General features: G+C 52.5%; 1 protein-coding gene across 3 annotated transcripts in view; it reads right to left on the bottom strand.

Annotated features, from left to right (window-relative positions):
- Positions 1–18,110, bottom strand: part of ASIC2 (acid sensing ion channel subunit 2) — a 1,322,378-nt gene that overhangs the window by 14,880 nt on the left and 1,289,388 nt on the right. The window lies entirely within an intron of this gene.

Genomic DNA, 18,110 nt, shown 5'->3' on the forward strand with positions numbered 1-18,110 from the left:
TTCCCGTCCGGACACCAGGTCAGTGCAGGCAGGTATGGTGGTGCCAGCACCTCCCTCTGGAATGGCTGGGGTAGAGCATGGGGAAATATTACAGCACTTGGCACTGACTGGAGGGGAAGAGGCTAAAGGTAAAATACTCCTCAACAAACAAGACCTAGGTCTTAGCAACTGAACCTACCCTTCCTCACGTTAAAGGGGGTGTGGTGCAGGCTGACAGATCTGCAGGTGGAAATCCTGTGTCCTTAGAGAACATGAACAAGCGATGGTCATGCTATCTCTTACCCCTGCCTGAGGAATGTCACCTTCTAGGGGTGGAATGCAGCCTCAATGGCCCACTTTCTTTATAGATCTTGGTTACAGGAGTGCGCACTACCAGTATACAGGTAAATAGATACGGTGCCAGCAGATGGCACTCCAGAACCGGGCCTGTGTTTTGTCGACCCTGTTGTTGTGCATCGTAAAGGGTTTTCTCTAGCAGCGCTTTACAACCTCTGTTTTTTCAGGTTCTTTTGCACAATGGCTAGGAAAGGGGACAACTGCACTGCAGGTACCTGAGCACTGAGACCTCGACTGACAACACTAACTCACGGCATATAGGCCACTGCACCAGGCTGCCTTTGCCCCTAGAAACAAAGGGCCTATTGCCTTTCCAAGCCGCACCCACGTAACTGTTCAGGAGCCCTGGCTGAAGCCTTGAAGCTGCATGAATCCTGTCAAGAACAGAGCCCTGCTGTTCCAGAAAGCCCCATAGCATCTCTCTGTACTCCTGCCCTTACCAGCTGCCTAGCCTTGCGTGGGTCTAACAGCATAGCTCAGTGATGACAGCCCCATGAATATCTCATTGCATCAATCTGTTAATGGACCCTTACTAGCATCCAGCCTGAGTCACTTTCAAGGCTGCAGCGTCAGTAGGTTCTAGTCATTTACTTAAAAAACGGAGAGAGACAATAACAGCAGAGGAAAGGGTTTAAGGAGCTGCAATCCTCCCAAAGACCTAGAGGCCATGCATCCTAGGAGCTGAGCATTTCCACAGCTTAGGCACTAGAGGGACAGAGGGTGCCTGGGGAGTTTCCGGGAGTGCCACACTCTGGGTTTGTCCAGTCACCTAAGGTCAAGTTGTGGGAAAAGAGCAAAACAGTCACTTTGTGCTTCTACTAAAGCAAAGACTCCAACTCACCTCTGCTCTTGCAAATTCATTTTTGTTTGAATTCTTTTTCCTTTGCAAATGGAGGAGGTTTCCCTACTGGACTCCCACTGTTTCCCCCTGACCACCAACAAACGACGACCCTTTGCCACGCACGTGAACCAGGTTGGGCATTTGTGACATTGCATCACACAGCCTGATTGGAACCAGCCCAGAGTAACTCTGCATGGGACTGATTATTGCATCCGCTATTGTCTAGATGCTACAATGGGCAGAGATACAAGAGATGTGGGTTTTAAATATGGCCACAGACTTGCAAGGAGATCTCAGGCAAGACTCTGAGCTCAGTTTGCCGGTTGCCAAAATGGGGGAAGTGAGATTTCCATGACTCATGTCCAGGAGCACTGGGAGGGCTAAGTACATGGTGTTACATGTGTGTTACATGTGCTCTGAGCTCTTGCCATCCAGCCAGGAGGCCCCTAGGGAGGAGGCAGCCTTTCCTTCTGCAGCAACCTGCCAAAATTTGCAAGGGCGCCTTTTCCTGCCAAAGGACTTTGGGTTCAGTCCTCCCGAACGTGGCAAAAAATGAAAGTGCAGCAGTGTGCAAAGTCACGTGAACCACAGGGTCAGAAATGTTCACACTAATTTCCGTGAAAAAGATTTTCACCAATTTCTCCCAACCCTTTCCCCCAGCTGAGGAAAGTGGTTAGGGGAGTAGCCTGGGACTTAGGAACCCAGTGTTCAGCTCCCTGCTCTGCTATAGGCTGCCTGTGTAACCTGTGACAAGTCGCTTAATCTCTCTGTGTTGCAGTTCCCTGGCATGCCCAGCCTCATCAGGGTGCTGGGAGGCCAAATAGGCTAAAGATTGTGAGGTGCTCAGATACCAGTGAGGGGGACCAGAGAAGGGCCTTAGCCAATCAGATCAGTGCTTGTGTTTCTGTATAGTGCCAAAAATAATAGAAACTATATTAACTGATAGCTTGGTAAGTGAAGGTGATGGCCCCCCACTAGCCATTAGCATCTGGAACCACAATTAGCTAAAGTATGGAAGCAGCCGACAAAGGCAGGTGGGATCAGCCCATGCAGTTCTGTCCCCATATGAAATGTCCCTTGCTTTGTTTTCTACTCTAGCAGCTGGGCAGAGAAGGGGAGGGGGCACAGACTGAGCAGTTTGCAGTTGGGACCGGAGTGGGTGAGAACAGTGCCCAATTGTTAACATTATGCGAATGAGCATTATGCAGATTTCGCTTAATCTTTACAGTGAATGCCTTGATAGTTATGGCTATCATCTTCCTGACTTTCAAAGCAGTGTGTTCTGTCACTTAGGGGAGTGTGCTGGCTCACCTCTTGCTGTATTCAGAGTGGTAGCTGTGTTAGTCTGTATCAGCAAAAACAATGAGGAGTCCTTGTGGCACTCTAAGGTGTCTCAAGGACTCCTCGTTGCTCTTGCTGTACAAACATCAAAGCTAGCCCAGACAGCCTCAGTCCAAGCTGTGAACTGATCATTTTCCTGGTAATTTACACTGGGAAAACAATGTTCCCCGGCAGCTGCAGTCACAGGCAGAAAGACCAATATGCTTAGCAATAGATAGCCCTTGTGCAAGAATATTGAGTCACAGTGAGCCACTGTATCTGTAATAGCAATGGATACGGGCTCCTTTCCAGTAGTTCTTCCATTGCAGGTACCCAGGAGAGCTTCATCCACTAAGTATGAGGCGAAGTGGTTAACTAATTATTCACCTTCCCCATTATTGTATTTGCTGGAATACACAGGATGCCAAGTGATGCAACTGGAGGTAATTTTACTGTATGTTCCCAATCTGTCATTCAGCTTAAAGCATCCATGAACAGAACATGCTGTATTAATTTAGTAGAGAAACAACATCTATAATATCGCAGTCCAGAGCCCAATGGCACGTTCTGACAATGTTTCTGTTGCAGGGCAATACATTGCATTGGAAATGCAATCTCCCTGCTCCTGCTGGTTCTTCCCATCCTCTTGACCTACAGCCTTCTCCCTCTCCTGCCCTGGAGCTGGACCCACCCATTCCGGAGTCCTAGAATCTACTTACCACATCCCTAAAGCCAGCTGCCCACTGACCTGACTCTGGATCCGTCCCCAGTCCCACTTGGTTCCTGGCCAGGTACCTCTCAGCTTGCGGTTGCTCCAAGGAGAGGGAGGGGTGTAGGAATAAAATCACTTTCACCGTAGCCGAGGCTTATGTCTGATAAAGCTCAGGGGGAAGAAATCATTTGAACACTTATTTGAGACTGATTTTTGTAATGTCTCCTAAGTTCCTCGCTATTGCTCCTGGCTCTAGTGTCCTGCCAGTTGGGTGGCTTGCTGGGAGTCCTCAGGCCTGTCTATTCTCTTCGGCGTATCTCTTGAACCTCAGGGGTGCTGACTTGGCCAGAGGAGTAGCCAGTGATCGGGGAGACCATATGGGCTCTGCATTCATGACAGGAGACACTTCAGTCGTCCCTCCAGTAGGCTTCCAGCTCATGTCCATCTCGGAGCGGACGAGACAACATAGGCTCATGCATTCCCACTGCCCGTAAAACCATTCCTGCAATTTCATCACGAGTCCCGGGATATCTGGGCTTTTTTTAAAGGGTTCCCCTGAATTTCTGATTTCTGCCTCTGAGCTTCTGAAGTTTTGTCCTTTTCCAAAATGGTCGCCCTCCACATCACTGTTAGTGGGGCTGAAGCTGACTCCCAGACCATCCTTTTATTGTCCATGTGCTCCCTACTTCTGTTTGCATTGCCAGGACGCTACTTCTGATCCAATTCCTTAGGCCTGGAGATGTCGTGGGAAAGGCTGCTGTTTACCTTGTGTAGTAACTGGAGTTATTCCAGAGGCATGGTCCCTATGTGCCTTCCACTCGAGGTGCGCATGTGCTCCATGCATCTGAGACCGTAAGATTTTCATTAGCAGTGTGTTCGTCTGCACTGGCGCCCTTCTCCGCCTCGTCCTCCGATCAATGGATATACGAGGCTGTGCGGTCCGACCATCTCTCCAGTTCCTTTTCTACTGCAAACCGGTAAGGGTCAGCCGCAGAGGGGAAGGAGGATGGGAAGCAGATCACCTATGGGGACCACACAGCTCAAAGAACTCCAGTTACTGTAAAAGGTAAGTAACCTTGTTTTCCTCTTTGAGCGATGTCCCCTATGTGTATGTGACTCGAGGTGACTCACAAACAGCATTCACTGAGTCGGAGGCTGTGAGAACCTCAGCAGTATCACAGACTGGACGACTGCTCTGCTGAAGGATGTGTCCGCTGTACAAGCTTGCAAAAGTATTGACAGAGCTCCATGTTGCCTCTCTGCAAATCAGAAGAGGGGCATCTGGAAGAGAGACTACTGGTGTAGATCTTGTCAAGTGGGCCCTCACAACTTGTGGAGGAGGAGTCATCGTTAATTTGTAGCCAACTAGGATGCAACCTGAAATCTATTTGAAAAGTCTCTCTGAGGAGATAGCTTCCCCTCCTATGCATTTGGCAAAGAAGACAAGCAGTTTAGGAGATGTCTTGAAGTATTTCATGCTCTGTAAGTCCAATGATGCCGGCACCAGCTAGGAAATCTTTTCCATTTTGCTGGGTAGCATTTTCTCTTGGAGTCTCTTCTGCTGCTGCCAAGGATGGATAGTACTGCCTCTGAGCATGACCCTTCTAGGTTTGCCATCCATCCAGATGCCACATTGTTAGATGGAAGGATGCAAGGTTGGGGGGCGGATCTTGCCTTTGTCCCGCATCAGTGAGCCTGGGAAGAGCAGAACATGCCCATGAGAACATCTGGAGACTGCAGGGGAACCAGAACTGCATTGGCCACCAAGGAGCAAGTATGCTCACCAATGCTCCATCTTGTTTGATCTCCCCCAGGAGTTGATGAAAGAGAGTGACAGTGGGAAATGTATACATCAGTGGTTCCAACCACTGTACTAGAAATGCATCCCCTTCAGAACTGTGGCCTGGAGCCTCACTGGGGCAGACACTGAGCTTTTCTTGTTCTCTTGAGACGCAACGGGATCCCGCAGTGGGAATCTGCACTGCTGAAAGATGCTCTGTTCTTACCATTCGTGGTCCTTGGAAGAATGCCTGCTGAGGCTGTCTGCCAGCGTGTTCTGCACCCCAGGAAGAGGTGCTGCCGAGGGGGTGCAAAACCAAACTAAAACCAAACCCAGGTACTGCCAAGGGGGTGATCTGGTGGTGAGTGCACCAGGTCCGGACATCGAGCTCTTCCATGCAGAGATGGGTGGACATCGCCCCTCCATATCTGTTCATGTAATAAACTGGCCTGAACAGGCAAGGACGGAGCGAAGGGTAGGAATCATGTGAAGGCTTCATCTGCTGCATGCAGGTCCAGAAGGTTTATGTGCAACTGGGTCTGAGTACCCTGTGCTACATGTTCACACACATGCCCCCCCATTGTTGGGAGGTGTGTGTAATCAATCTTTTCCCCTTCCCTTCCTCCCTCCCCCAGGCACACTGCCTCCCAGGTGAGCGAAGTCAGAACTCCGTGGGTACATCTGCACAGCCAGCAGCAGGCAGCTTCTGAGCTTGGGGTGACAGACTCCGACTTGCGGGGCAGCACAGACCATGCTTTTAAGTTGCGTCTCGGACCAGAGCTCGGGCTGCAAAGCCCATCCCACTACTTAGGCTTCAGAGCCCCAGCTCCAGCCCGAGCCATAATGTTTACACTGGGCTCAGAGCCTCACAGCCACTCACTGCACACACGTACCCTGTGGGGGAGTGAAACTGGTTTGTCCAGACTGTGCTTGCTTAGCATTTAGCCTGGCCACAGCCAGGCCTGTAGGAATCACAGATGGAGTTTTGCAAAGGGTGTCAGATATATACATGAGGCCATGGGACTGAAGAGGATAAGGCAGGTTCATATCATTGTCTGAGGGCTCAGCCAATGTTGAGCAATGCGATCCTTTGTAGCCTGGAATCTGTCCTTAGTCAGGAATGCTTTGGCTCGGATTGAATATGGGGTTGCTCTAATAAAGCCTATAATCTGCACAGGAGCTAAGCATGCAGCTAAAATCTGAGCAGGGGCGAGGCTGTTATCCGTACTTCTTGGTATGACTTCACTGCTAGAGGCCAGCTGCCATGGAAGGGGAACGTTGACAACACTGATGATACAGACGAGCTGCCACTACCAATAACACCTTCAGGAATACCCTGGGTGCCATAGAGAGACTGAAGGGGGGTTCTCTGCATTGGTAAGGACTAGGCCCACAAAAAACTGTAGGGACCTCCTGTGTGCCGGGTCAATGTCTATGTGGACACAAGCATCCTTTAAATCAACAGCTGTGAACCAGTCATCTGTGTTTAACAAGGGAATTACAGAGGCCAGGGTCATTCTGAACCTCAAGGGGTGGATGAAGACCTTCAGCTGTCTGAGATCCCACCTCCTTTCTTCTTGGAGATGAGGAAATATCATGAATAAAATCCTTTTCCCCTGTGTTCTATGGCTTCCAGATGGCATAGGAAGTCTACTTTCTGTCTGAGCATCCTCTCATGGGAGCGCAATTGCAGCTATAACACTCTGATCAGCCAGTAGCATTTCCTAGGGTTAAACTCTCAGTGGATGAGTCTGCGGCATTGGAATCTGCTGTCTCCTGATGGCCCATGGTGAACTTCACGGTGCGCTGTAAGACCTATTGCTTTGGCCAAGCTTTGGTTGGCCTCTTGGCTAATAGCCTAGCAGGAACTAATGCTTGTTGTTTTTCCATCCCCATACAGCCATACTGTTGCTTGTTTATAACAGTGTTGTATGATCAGGTGTGCTGGCAATGGGGAGCAGGCTATAGGGTCACGTCCACAGGGAGCTCACATACAATGGGTGTTTGATGATCCGTATGAGACAAGGGAGTGTTTTCAATTTAGTGCTTTATGAGAAAGTATTATCATCACTAACTATCCCACTGCGACTGGCCCCCGCTGACATTCTGAGCAAGGGCTGAATGAGCCACAGAAGCTGAACTGAATGCACAAATACACTTTCCATTTAGGAACCTTGCCTATTCTTGCACATTAAACCCCTCATGCAGAGCAGGTGAAGCTGTGCAACCCAGAGAGAAGTCACCTCCTGAAGTTCATCACATGGAGACCACAAAGGAGGACAGCCCTCTGAAGGCAGAAGAAAGTCTGAGAGTGGATGCCAGGAAAATGCTCCTGGTTGTGAGGTCAGGAGGAAAATGCCATCTGCAGTGCCCAGTGCCAACCGGAATGACTAATGCAGCCCGTACAGCCCAGATCAGTAACCTTTTCCCCTATGAATGAGGCCTTTGTACAGACTTCTAAGGAAAACACAATACTGTTACAACATGCACCAGCAATAGAGGCAGCCATCAGTCACATGGAGACAGTGGCTTTCATCCCAGGGATCCCAAATTGAGAGAAATAGAGCGAGAGCATGCTGAGATTTCTTATGAAAAGTAGCTAACGTGCCCTCAGGGCTGGAGAACCTGCCCTCCTGCAGTGAGGACTTGTGGAGAGCAGGTAGCCTGACCATCCTCAGCACTACACCAGGGGCCCAAACCTCTCACCATACTATTGTATAGCATTTCTCAGCCATGAGCTGACAGAACCATTCTCCACTCTCGTGTTCTTGCTCCCCACATTCTGGCCAGGCCAGATGTTCTGGCATCAGAGCAATACCAGGCTGGAGTTCTGGCCCCAGACGCTAGTGCAAGAAGCCCCTTTACTCTCCTGTGACTGATGAATGCTTCTTTCAGCTTCCTCTGGGATGGGTACCCTGAACACCCCTTGCTGGACTGTGAACTCCCCATTCCAAACTTGCCTCTGGCCAGCTGCTGGCCGCTGCTGTGCAGTAACTTCCCTTCTGGCGGAGCAAAATTTCCCCGTCTGTCTCTAGACAATCACAGAGTCATGACAGAATGACGGGAGACATCCCTCCTGGCAGAGCTCCCAGGCAGTGCCTTCCCCTCCCAGTATGCCAGACTCGAACAGATGGGTAGCAGATAAGATCTTGCCCAGCGCTAGCAGCATTTAGTCCATCAAACTCACATTAATCATTTATATTTGTCCAGAAGCTTTTGGCCCAAAAGGAGCCTGGTGCAAGCCGCCTCTGCAATCATAGGGTTGGAAGGGACCTCAGGAGATCATCTAGTCCAACCCCCTGCTCAAAGCAGGACCACTCCCCAATTTTTGCCCCATATCCCTAAATGGCCCCTTCAAGGATTGAACTCACAACCCTGGGCTTAGCAGGCCAATGCTCAGACCACTGAGCAATCCCTCCTTTGCCCAATACCTCTACTACTCCACTGGAATGCAGCTGCCTCTGGGGTTGAGCGCAGCAAACTACCTGTGTACAGCAGCAGGCCAAACCGCTACTCTTGTGATCTTTAGCATCCACATTCCGCAGGCAAGACTTGGGTATTTTAAGTTCACAAGCCGTCCCCCACTCCTATTACCCACAGGAAACGTAATGAAACATAATGTATAGGGCCCTACCAAATGCACGGTCCATTTTGGTAAATTTCACTGTTTTAGGATTTAAATAATCTTAAATGTCACGGTTTCAGCTATTTAAATCTGCAATGTCGCAGTGTTGTAACTGTGGGGGTCTCGACTCAAAAGGTGGTTGTGGGGAGGTCGCAAGGGCATCATAGCAGTGGTCACAGTATTGCCACCCTTACTTCTGTGCTGCTGCTGGTGGCGGCATTGCCTTCAGAGCTGGCCTCCCAGCCAGCAGCCACAGAGCTTCCTGAAGCTGGGAGAGGTTCACTGAGGTGGGTCTGACCCGGCCCCGGGAACAGCCTGTGCTGGGGAAGAGAAAGTCCCATACCTGCCTGGCCTGGACTAGCAGCTGCAGCCTGGCTCATGGTAGAAGCCCCCGGCTGGGGCACCCCCCAGCCCTGCCCCTCCCAGCTCTGGGCCCAGCCCTCAGGGTTAAAGGGGCCTTAGGCTGGCTCTGTGTGTGTGCAGGGCGTGGCCACAGCACCCCCCTGACCACGGCACCCTGGGTGGTTGCTCACAGCACCCATCCATAAGGCCAGCCCTGCCTCCTCCACAAAAGTGACACCCTCCCCCATACCATGCCACCCACACTTCTGTTTTGCTGCTGGCAGACCTCTTGCTCCACGGAGTTTACATGCAACAGCTGAACCTTGGAACACTGAGCTGACCAGCTAGCATCGCTCCCGTCCCGCTCTGCTGCCTGTGCAGGATTTCTGGGCTCTCCTCCATCCCAGCATGTCTCTCTTTGAATTGTCTTTGGGCCTCAGTGTTCTTCCCTTTGCAGAATGATTGTGGGAGGGACCCATCTGCTGGGAACAGAGACTTCCAAGGCTTGGATGCAAAGGTAATTCATTAGGCAAGACACTGCATGTGTGACAAATTGTGCATTCTGTTCAGGAAATAGAGGTCAAACCTGCCAGCTTGGCTTCAGCATTTGTTCTTGGCACAGAACCTGAACAGGGGGTGATGGAGACCTCCCAGGGCACAGCTGCCTGCCTTCGGCTCTCGAGCTGCCACCTTTTCCAGCTCGCACTTCAGTCTGTGACATGCTGACCTTTCAGATTCTCCTGAAAACCGCACACGAGATGCACTCGAGCCGTGTGCCTCCCCAGAAATATGGGAGCTGGATTCATAAATACACACTGGATCATTGGATGGGGGGTGTGGTCTACACATGTTTAGAGAGGAGGACTTTTCAAACACAGGAGACATACGGAGAGCCACTCATCTCTGGCTGGGCTTGCATCATTTGACTTTGCCATGGTTGCTATTTACCAGAGGAGTTTTGTATCGAAGCAGATTCTACTCCCTCTCTCTCTGATTTGGCCCTGTACTGGGGACGTACCATGCTAAGTGTGGGCAGCAAACAGACAGCCTATGCTGGGTGCTGGCTCCGCGGCAGCATCAGCAAAGAGAGATGGGGAGTAGGAGAGAGAATGCGGGTGGAAAGGAGCAATGAGAATCCCTGGCCTGACATGTTGGCTGGTGGGACATGGGGGGATTGGAATCCCTTAGAAAAATTTTCAGAGTAGCAGCCTGTTAGTCTGTATCCACAAAAAGAAAAGGAGTACTTGTGGCACCTTAGAGACTAACAAATTTATTTGAGCATAAGCTTTCGTAAGCTACAGCTCACCAATGAAGTGAGCTGTAGCTCACGAAAGCTTATGCTCAAATAAATTTGTTAGTCTCTAAGGTGCCACAAGTCCTCCTTTTTTTCTTAGAAAAAGTGTGACAACACAGAAGAGAGATTCCAGTTTATAAAAGGAGCCTCTGATGAGTGCGAGGGAGATGAGCAAAGCCACAAAATTCACCATGCCACTAATTCCACTAATGCCACTAATTCCAGTTGCTCCCAACAGCCACGTCACCACAGCGCCCTGTGCTGGGAGTCTGCCAGCTCTTGCTAAATAAGCAGCAGGGAGCTTGACGGGGACATTCGAGGAAACTTCAGTGCTTTGGGGGCTGCAGTCGTCGGCGCTGTTAGTTCAGGTGCTGTCTGCTGGTGGGAATGTGAAACTGAGCTCTGCAGCACTCCTTAAAGATTCCACCGTGTACTTTGTAAGGGAGCAGCTACTGGTTTCAGGGGTCTCGTTTGGTCTAGCTCTGACTTGAGCAAGTACCCAGAGCTCTTGCACTCACCTCTTGTCGTAAACGGGTTTCTATAGAAACTGTAGAAAACAGCTGCTGTGTCCCACTCCAGAAGCAGCTGGAAATGAGTGGTAAATACAATAATCCCTCTGCATCGCCATACCCACCTCACAGGACGCACTAGAATCATAGAATCGTAGAATCATAGAATATCAGGGTTGGAAGGGACCTCAGGAGGTCATCTAGGCCAACCCCCTGCTCAAAGCAGGACCGATCCCCAATTAAATCATCCCAGCCAGGGCTTTGTCAAGCCTGACCTCAAAAACTTCTAAGGAAGGAGATTCCACCACCTCCCTAGGTAACGCATTCCAATGTTTCACCACCCTCTTAGTGAAAAAGTTTTTCCTAATATCCAACCTAAATCACCCCCCACTGCACCTTGAGACCATTACTCCTTGTTCTGTCATTTGCTACCACTGAGAACAGTCTAGAGCCATCCTCTTTGGAACCCCCTTTCAGGTAGTTGAAAGCAGCTATCAAATCCCCCCTCATTCTTCTCTTCTGTAGACTAAACAATCCCAGTTCCCTCAGCCTCTCCTCATAACTCATGTGTTCCAGTCCCCTAATCATTTTTGTTGCCCTCTGTTGGACTCTTTCCAATTTTTCCACATCCTTCTTGTAGCGTGGGCCCAAAACTGGACAGAGTACTCCAGATGAGGCCTCACCAGTGTTGAATAGAGGGGAACGATCACGTCCCTCGATCTGCTGGCAATGCCCCTACTTATACATCCCAAAATGCCATTGGCCTTCTTGGCTACAAGGGCACACTGTTGACTCATATCCAGCTTCTCGTCCACTGTAACCCCTAGGTCCTTTTCTGCAGAACTGCTGCCGAGCCATTCGGTCCCTAGTCTGTAGCGGTGCATGGGATTCTTCCATCCTAAGTGCAAGACTCTGCACTTGTCCTGGTTGAACCTCATCAGATTTCTTTTGGCCCAATCCTCCAATTTGTCTAGGTCCATCTGTATCCTATCCCTACCCTCCAGCGTATCTACCTCTCCTTCCAGTTTAGTGTCATCTGCAAACTTGCTGAGGGTGCAATCCACACCATCCTCCAGGTCATTTATGAAGATATTGAACAGAACCGGCCCCAGGACCGACCCTTGGGGCACTCCACTTGATACTGGCTGCCAACTAGACATGGAGCCATTGATCACTACCCATTGAGCCCGACAATCTAGTCAGCTTTCTATCCACCTTACAGTCCATTCATCCAGCCCATACTTCTTTAACTTGCTGGCAAGAATACTGTGGGAGACCATGTCAAAAGCTTTGCTAAAGTGAAGGAACAACACGTCCACCGCTTTCCCCTCATCCACAGAGCCAGTTATCTTGTCATAGAAGGCAATTAGATTGGTCAGGCATGACTTGCCCTTGGTGAAAGTTCCTGATCACTTTCCTCTCCTCTAAGTGCTTCAGAATTGATTCCTTGATTGATTCCACTAGACACTGGTTGTGAAGTGTTTCCCTGGCTTGGTGCTCCAGAACTGTTGAGTCGTATTAGGCATTGCAGGGGGGCAGTGGCAGATCTAGGGTTGCCCCCGCACCTCCGGTTTCAGTGGAGTTAGGGCCAGACATTGACTACCATGGAGTAAATCCAGAGTAACTCCCCTGACTTCAGCAGACTTAGGGCCAAACTGATCTCAGTGGTGCTGGCGTAAATCTGGAGTAACCCCACTTCCAACAACGAGTCACTGGAGAGACGAATGTGGTTCTCTCTCTTCCTCTCAGATCAAAGAGGCTGCCCCACCTCAGTTCCAGGAATATTTTATGCCCTGTTTGTGATTTCTGACTGAACTCAAGCAAACGTAATGAAATTATCTGGGTCTGTGTAGTTCAGTGAGCAACAAACCCCATTTGAAGCATGGCTCCGCTCTTCGCAGTGGCTCAGCGATTGCATGGAGGCAACACCATCGATCGGGGTTTCACCTAATTCTGCCCGGGGCGAGCTGCCTCGGACTGACTCCGACACCGAGTTTATTGAAGGGTGTTCAGCCACTATTCATTTAGGCGCAGAGCAGCAAGATGCGACCCTGCCTTGTGGCTCCAGAGAGCCAGAGAGAAGACAGATTTAATGGAGGGGGCCCCAGGAAAATCTTTGTAAGTGATTAAGGTTGGCACAGCACAAACACAAATGAAGCTGCGCTTTCATCAAAGCAACAGGAGAGCAGCAGGAAAACCTACTATGGAGAAACACAAAGGCGGGCGGCAGGGGGCTTGGTATGCCAAGGAAAGCCCCTGCCAGGATGGGAATAGCCCTTGACCTGCTCAAAGGCGGAGATTTCAGTGTGGCCCGTGGGAGCAGGCCTGGGGGCTGTGGCTAGCCCCTCACGCCGGGTGAAAATAGGGGAGCAGGCACATGTGTTGTCATGGCTCTGCTGAAGGCAGGGGGGGTCCAGCTCAGCCCCCAGCCGACCCAAGCAGGACACGGTCACTGCAGTTCAGAGTGTGCTCCTCCCCCCTGGTGCAGGGAGGGGGCACAATGCCTCTGACTCAGAGCACCCCCCACCTCCGAAAAAATATACTGCAAGAGGTTTCCTTCTTGAAAACCATCCTGATCTGTAAATGAACGGGTGACCCCGATGGGACATGGAGCCTGCGTAGGGTTGGCAGGCAGCCGGTTTTCAACCACACTCTGAATCCCTCGGCCCCACCCCCCAGCCTGGAGCCCCCTCCTGCACCCAAAACCTCTCATCCCCAGCCCCACCCCAGAGCCCACACCCCCAGCACAAAGCCCGTACCCCCTTCTGCACCCCAACCCCTTACCCCAGCCTGGAGCCCTCTCTCACATTCCGAATCCCTCAGCTCCACCCCCCAGCCTCGGCCACCCACGACCATCATATTGCCATGGCCGGTGTCAAGTGTTGGCAGGTTTGCTGGTTGAAACGTCTGATGACCCCTGGGTGGGGAGGGGGGGGGTGGGTTGCATGTGACCCCTTGGTTGGCAGCGGGCTGTGCAGGAGCCCCAAGTGGGGAGGGGGCATGAGCTATGCATGACCCCGGGGTGGGGAGGGGACAGGGGTTGTGCATGACCTCGGGGCTGGAAAGGGTGCAGGCCATGCATGACCCTGGGTGGGGCACGGGCTTTGAGTGACCATGGGTGGGGTGGGGGCTGGGGCTGTGAGTGACCCTTGAGTGGGGTGGGGGGCATGGGCTGTGAGGGTCCCTCTGTGGGATGAGGCACAGCCAGGAGACAGCCTCTGAGCTAGGCTGTGACCCGCCATATGCAGACATCTGAGACTCCCTGGCCAAGCACCTCCATGGCCATCATGCAGGCCTGAACTGCTCAGGGCGGCGGGGGGGGGGGGAGGGGCGCTCAGGAGTAGGGGAGGGATAGCTCAGTGGTTTGAGCATTCGCCTGCTAAACACAGGGTTGTGAGTTCAATCCTCGAGGGGGCCATTTAGGGATCTGGGGCAAAAGTTGGGGATTGGTCCTGCTTTGAGCTGGGGGTTGGACTAGATGACCTCCTGAGGTCCCTTCCAACCCTGATATTCTATGAGGGCTCAGCTCTCTGCCCCTGCTCCTTTGTCACTGGCCAGCTCTGTCCCAAAACTTCTTGCCCCGTCCCTGACAGACCCAGACTTGGGCACCATGAGCAGGGAGAGGCTGGGTGGGCTTCCCAGCCCATGAGCTCAGTGACCGAGGCCTGTCTCCGCAGCCTGCCTCGCCCCGGCCCGGCAGTGCCCTGCTGACAGATACGCTCTGCGGGAGAGGGAGCTGTCCCTACACAAGGCAACGCTGACAACTTCAATTAGGGTTTATGGTGCTCATTACTGGCACAACTTCAAAAAACTGTTGCCGGGCTTGAGACATGACAGGTCTCTTGCTTGCATTTTTCAGGCTCCCCCATCCCCCGCATCTTCTGGCTTGTAATAAACACAATACAGTGCTTTACTGTCAGTGCTGCCTGCCGGGGAGACTGGCTGTAGACGGGGCCAGTCTCAGGGCGCCCTTTGCAGCACCCCAGCAATGTCAGGTGTCTCGCTCTGCTCCAGGCTTCCTGCAGGGCTGGGCAATGGGGCTGGCTCCTGCAGCTGACAGGTGCCAGCCAGGACCATGGCCCGTTTCCCCCACTTTGAGCCTCCAGACCCTGCTGGAGTCCAGATTCAGACTGACCATGTCTCGGTCCCGGGTTGGGGAGACGAGCCGCTGTCCTGTGCTGGAGAGCTGTTCTGGATGACCCTACCCCACGCCTGGGCCCGGAGCCAGGCCAGTGACCCACATTCAGTGCACCATTGTCACTGCAGTGACATGGGCCCTTATTCCCGATGGGTGGGAGGGGGTAGATTGCTGCTCTGTGCAATGCCCAAGATTGGGGGAGGGGTAGGTCCCTGCTGTGTGAAATGCCCAAGGGTGGCGGGGGAGAGGGGACAGGTCCTTGCTCTGTGAAATGCCCGGGGTGGGGGAGGGGTGGGTCCCTGCTTGATGTGAGGCCTGGGGGAGGGGCAGATCCCTGCTCTGTGGGATGACTGGGGTGGGGGAGGGGCAGGTCCTTGCTGTGTGTAATGCCCGGGGCGTGGGAGGGGCAGGTCCCTGCTCTGTGTGAGGCCCAGAGGTGAGGGAGGGGCAGGTCCCTGCTCTCTAGGTGAGGGGAGGGGGAGTAGGTCCCAGCAGACACTGCCTGAGGATCTGTGGGGAAGCTGGGTGCTTACAGCGGGAGCCTTACTGCAGCCAGGCTGTTTTGGGCAGGGCTCTGAGGCAATGCATTAGCATTAGGGCTGCAAAGACCAGGAGGACGTTTGTCAACAGCAAATATTTGGTTCAATCCAGCTCCCCTCACTCGTCTGGCTGGAACAACACAGAGAGCAGCTTTCAGGCTGCGCCGTTTCAGTGTTTGCAGAGAAACACTGACAAAAACTGCCACCCTCGCCCTGCGGCCTGTGACCAGAGCCATGGGATTAAACTGGAATGGTGGGTGACTTCAAAGCTTGTTAAAGCAAGGGACCCAAAGCCCTAGCCAGAGCTAAGCACAATGCAGGCACATGAGCTTCGCACACACAGCTCTGCTCTCGCAACTCGGACCTGACCTGCAGCAACCCCGCATCCCTGTTCCAATCCTCCCCCAGCTCTGCTAATGCCCCATGCTGCTGACTCACTGTACACCCCACATTCTCTGCAATGCACCTCAGTCCTGGCTCATAGGCCCCCGCTGCTATTCCTGGGCCTCTCTTGAACAGAGATGCCAATGGCCCCAAATTTTGTGGCATTGTACTTCAGCTCCGAGCAGTGAGCCACAGGGGATTGGAGGTGGGGGGCACACAGCCAGCCTGTCTGCTTCAAAGAAGCCAGACAGGGTTAAAAGAACTGTAGCTCTTGATTCTGTCCTGGCTCTAGCCTGTAATTGAAGGAACTGGGAGCTGTAGTAACCAGAATTAAAAGGATTCACCTAGGTATGGGAATGAAATCAGATCCCAACAGGTGACTTCAAGTGGGTAAGCTCCCCCGTCAGCCCAACCCCCATCCGAGTTTGCAGCCTGTCTCCAGTTCCAATCTGAGGAAGTGAGCTGTAGCTCACGAAAGCTTATGCTCTAATAAATTGGTTAGTCTCTAAGGTGCCACAAGTACTCCTTTTCTTTTAGTTCCAATTTGTTTCCTTCCTCTGGGAGATTTAACCTCCGAGTGTCTCTCTTCATTTAAAGAGACAAATTTAGCTGCCCAGAAGTGTTGGTGCCAAATCAGGCCCTTATAACCTAATGCTAGGTGAGAGGCAGGTGGTGGATAGCTGGACACCAGCTTACTAGCTATATGGTGCATCAGAAAACAGACAACAATGCAGAGCACTTCCCTTCTATCTATGACCCTGTCACTGCAATATCTGAGCACCTCACAATGCAGTCGCCCACCTTACCCTGCTGTGCAGCAGGGCAGGAATTCTCACGGTATAGCACAGTGAGACTAAGGGACTTGCCCAAGGTCACGCAGGGCGCTCTGCAGCAGAGCAGAGAATGGACTCCAGGGCCCCTGAATCCCAGGCTAGTGCTCTGTCTGGTACCCCATATGCGCTCAGTACCACAGAGTGAAGTGTCACAGCTTTGGTGGTGGGAAAGGTGGAATGAATTCAGCCCAGGTGAAAGGCACTGGGCTGCCAGCGCTGGAGACTGAAGTCCTGTATTTCTGGACAGAATGGGCACCGCATGGGCAGGAGCAGGGCAAGCTTCCCACACCACTGCACTTCACTCCCATTCAGTCCTGGCCTCTCTGCCCACGCAAACAATTAATGGAGATTTGGGCAAGGGTTTCACTAAGAACTGGACTGGGACCCAGCCAGTCATGCACAGGCTCCCAGAGAGTAACAATCTCCAGTCACGAGTGACTGGGGCCACAGTGCAGCCAGCACCTGGAAGCAGTGTCACAGCGCCTTGCCAACTCCCTGTGCCACTCAGCACACTGGGCTAAATCAGCCACATGTCCCGATGACTCTGCATAAGGTAGCAATTACATGGAGCAAAGATGGGGTCAGTGCCCTATTCCTCAGGGACTGGGCTCCTACTGACCTTTGCTGGCCACGGCTTGTACTAGCTTTGGTTCCACTCTCCTGCAGGGTTTGCTCCCAGGCCCGGGCCATTCACCCACTGGGCGATGGCAGGAAAGCCAGAAATGGATTTCAGGCCACGTGAGAGGGTGTCCACCCCACGCAAGCCCTGGGTGGGTTAATATGAGCCAGCAGGGACCAATTAACCTTAGATGCTGCACTGGGAGGGGAACCAGGGGGCTAATGTTAGGGGCTAATGGCAGACAAAGCCCAGCTTTGGGGAGATGCTAGGGTAGGGTGATAAAGCCAGGAAGTGAGAGCAGGAGGGGACTGCAGGGAAGGGGCTGTAGTTGCTCCTTACAGGGAAAGGGAGTTGGCCAGGGACAAGGAGGAGGTCCAGGGGGATAGTAAACCCTGGGGTCCTGCCCTGGACTGGAGAGTCAGGCAAGAGGCCAAGAGGGGTGAAGTAACTATGGGGAGCAGAGGAAGCTCTGCTGGCAAGCCCAGAGATAGGCAAGGAGACAGAGAGGAGGGTAGGAAGGAGCCCAAGAAAACAGAAACAGGCTCTGAGACTGAGCAGATCTAGGTTGCTAGTCGCAAAGTCCCTGGGCTGGAACCTGGAGTAGCAGGTGGGCCTGGGTTCCTCTCCAGCTGCTGGGAAAGTGTCACCAAGCCCGAACTGGCATCCAGATCGCTTGTCCTGTGGGACTTGGTTACCCTGGAAGGGCGGGGTGGGGCAGAAGGGGGGCGGGGGGAAGGACTACACAGTGACCTAGCCCAAGGGCCGAATGCCAAAGAGGGAGCAGCCTGAGTCATGGAGAGAGAGAAGGGCCACAGTGCAAGCAACTGATGGGAAAGGG

This window comes from Lepidochelys kempii, chromosome 27 (genome assembly GCF_965140285.1).
Source record: "Lepidochelys kempii isolate rLepKem1 chromosome 27, rLepKem1.hap1, whole genome shotgun sequence".
Classification (NCBI taxonomy): Eukaryota; Metazoa; Chordata; order Testudines; family Cheloniidae; genus Lepidochelys; species Lepidochelys kempii.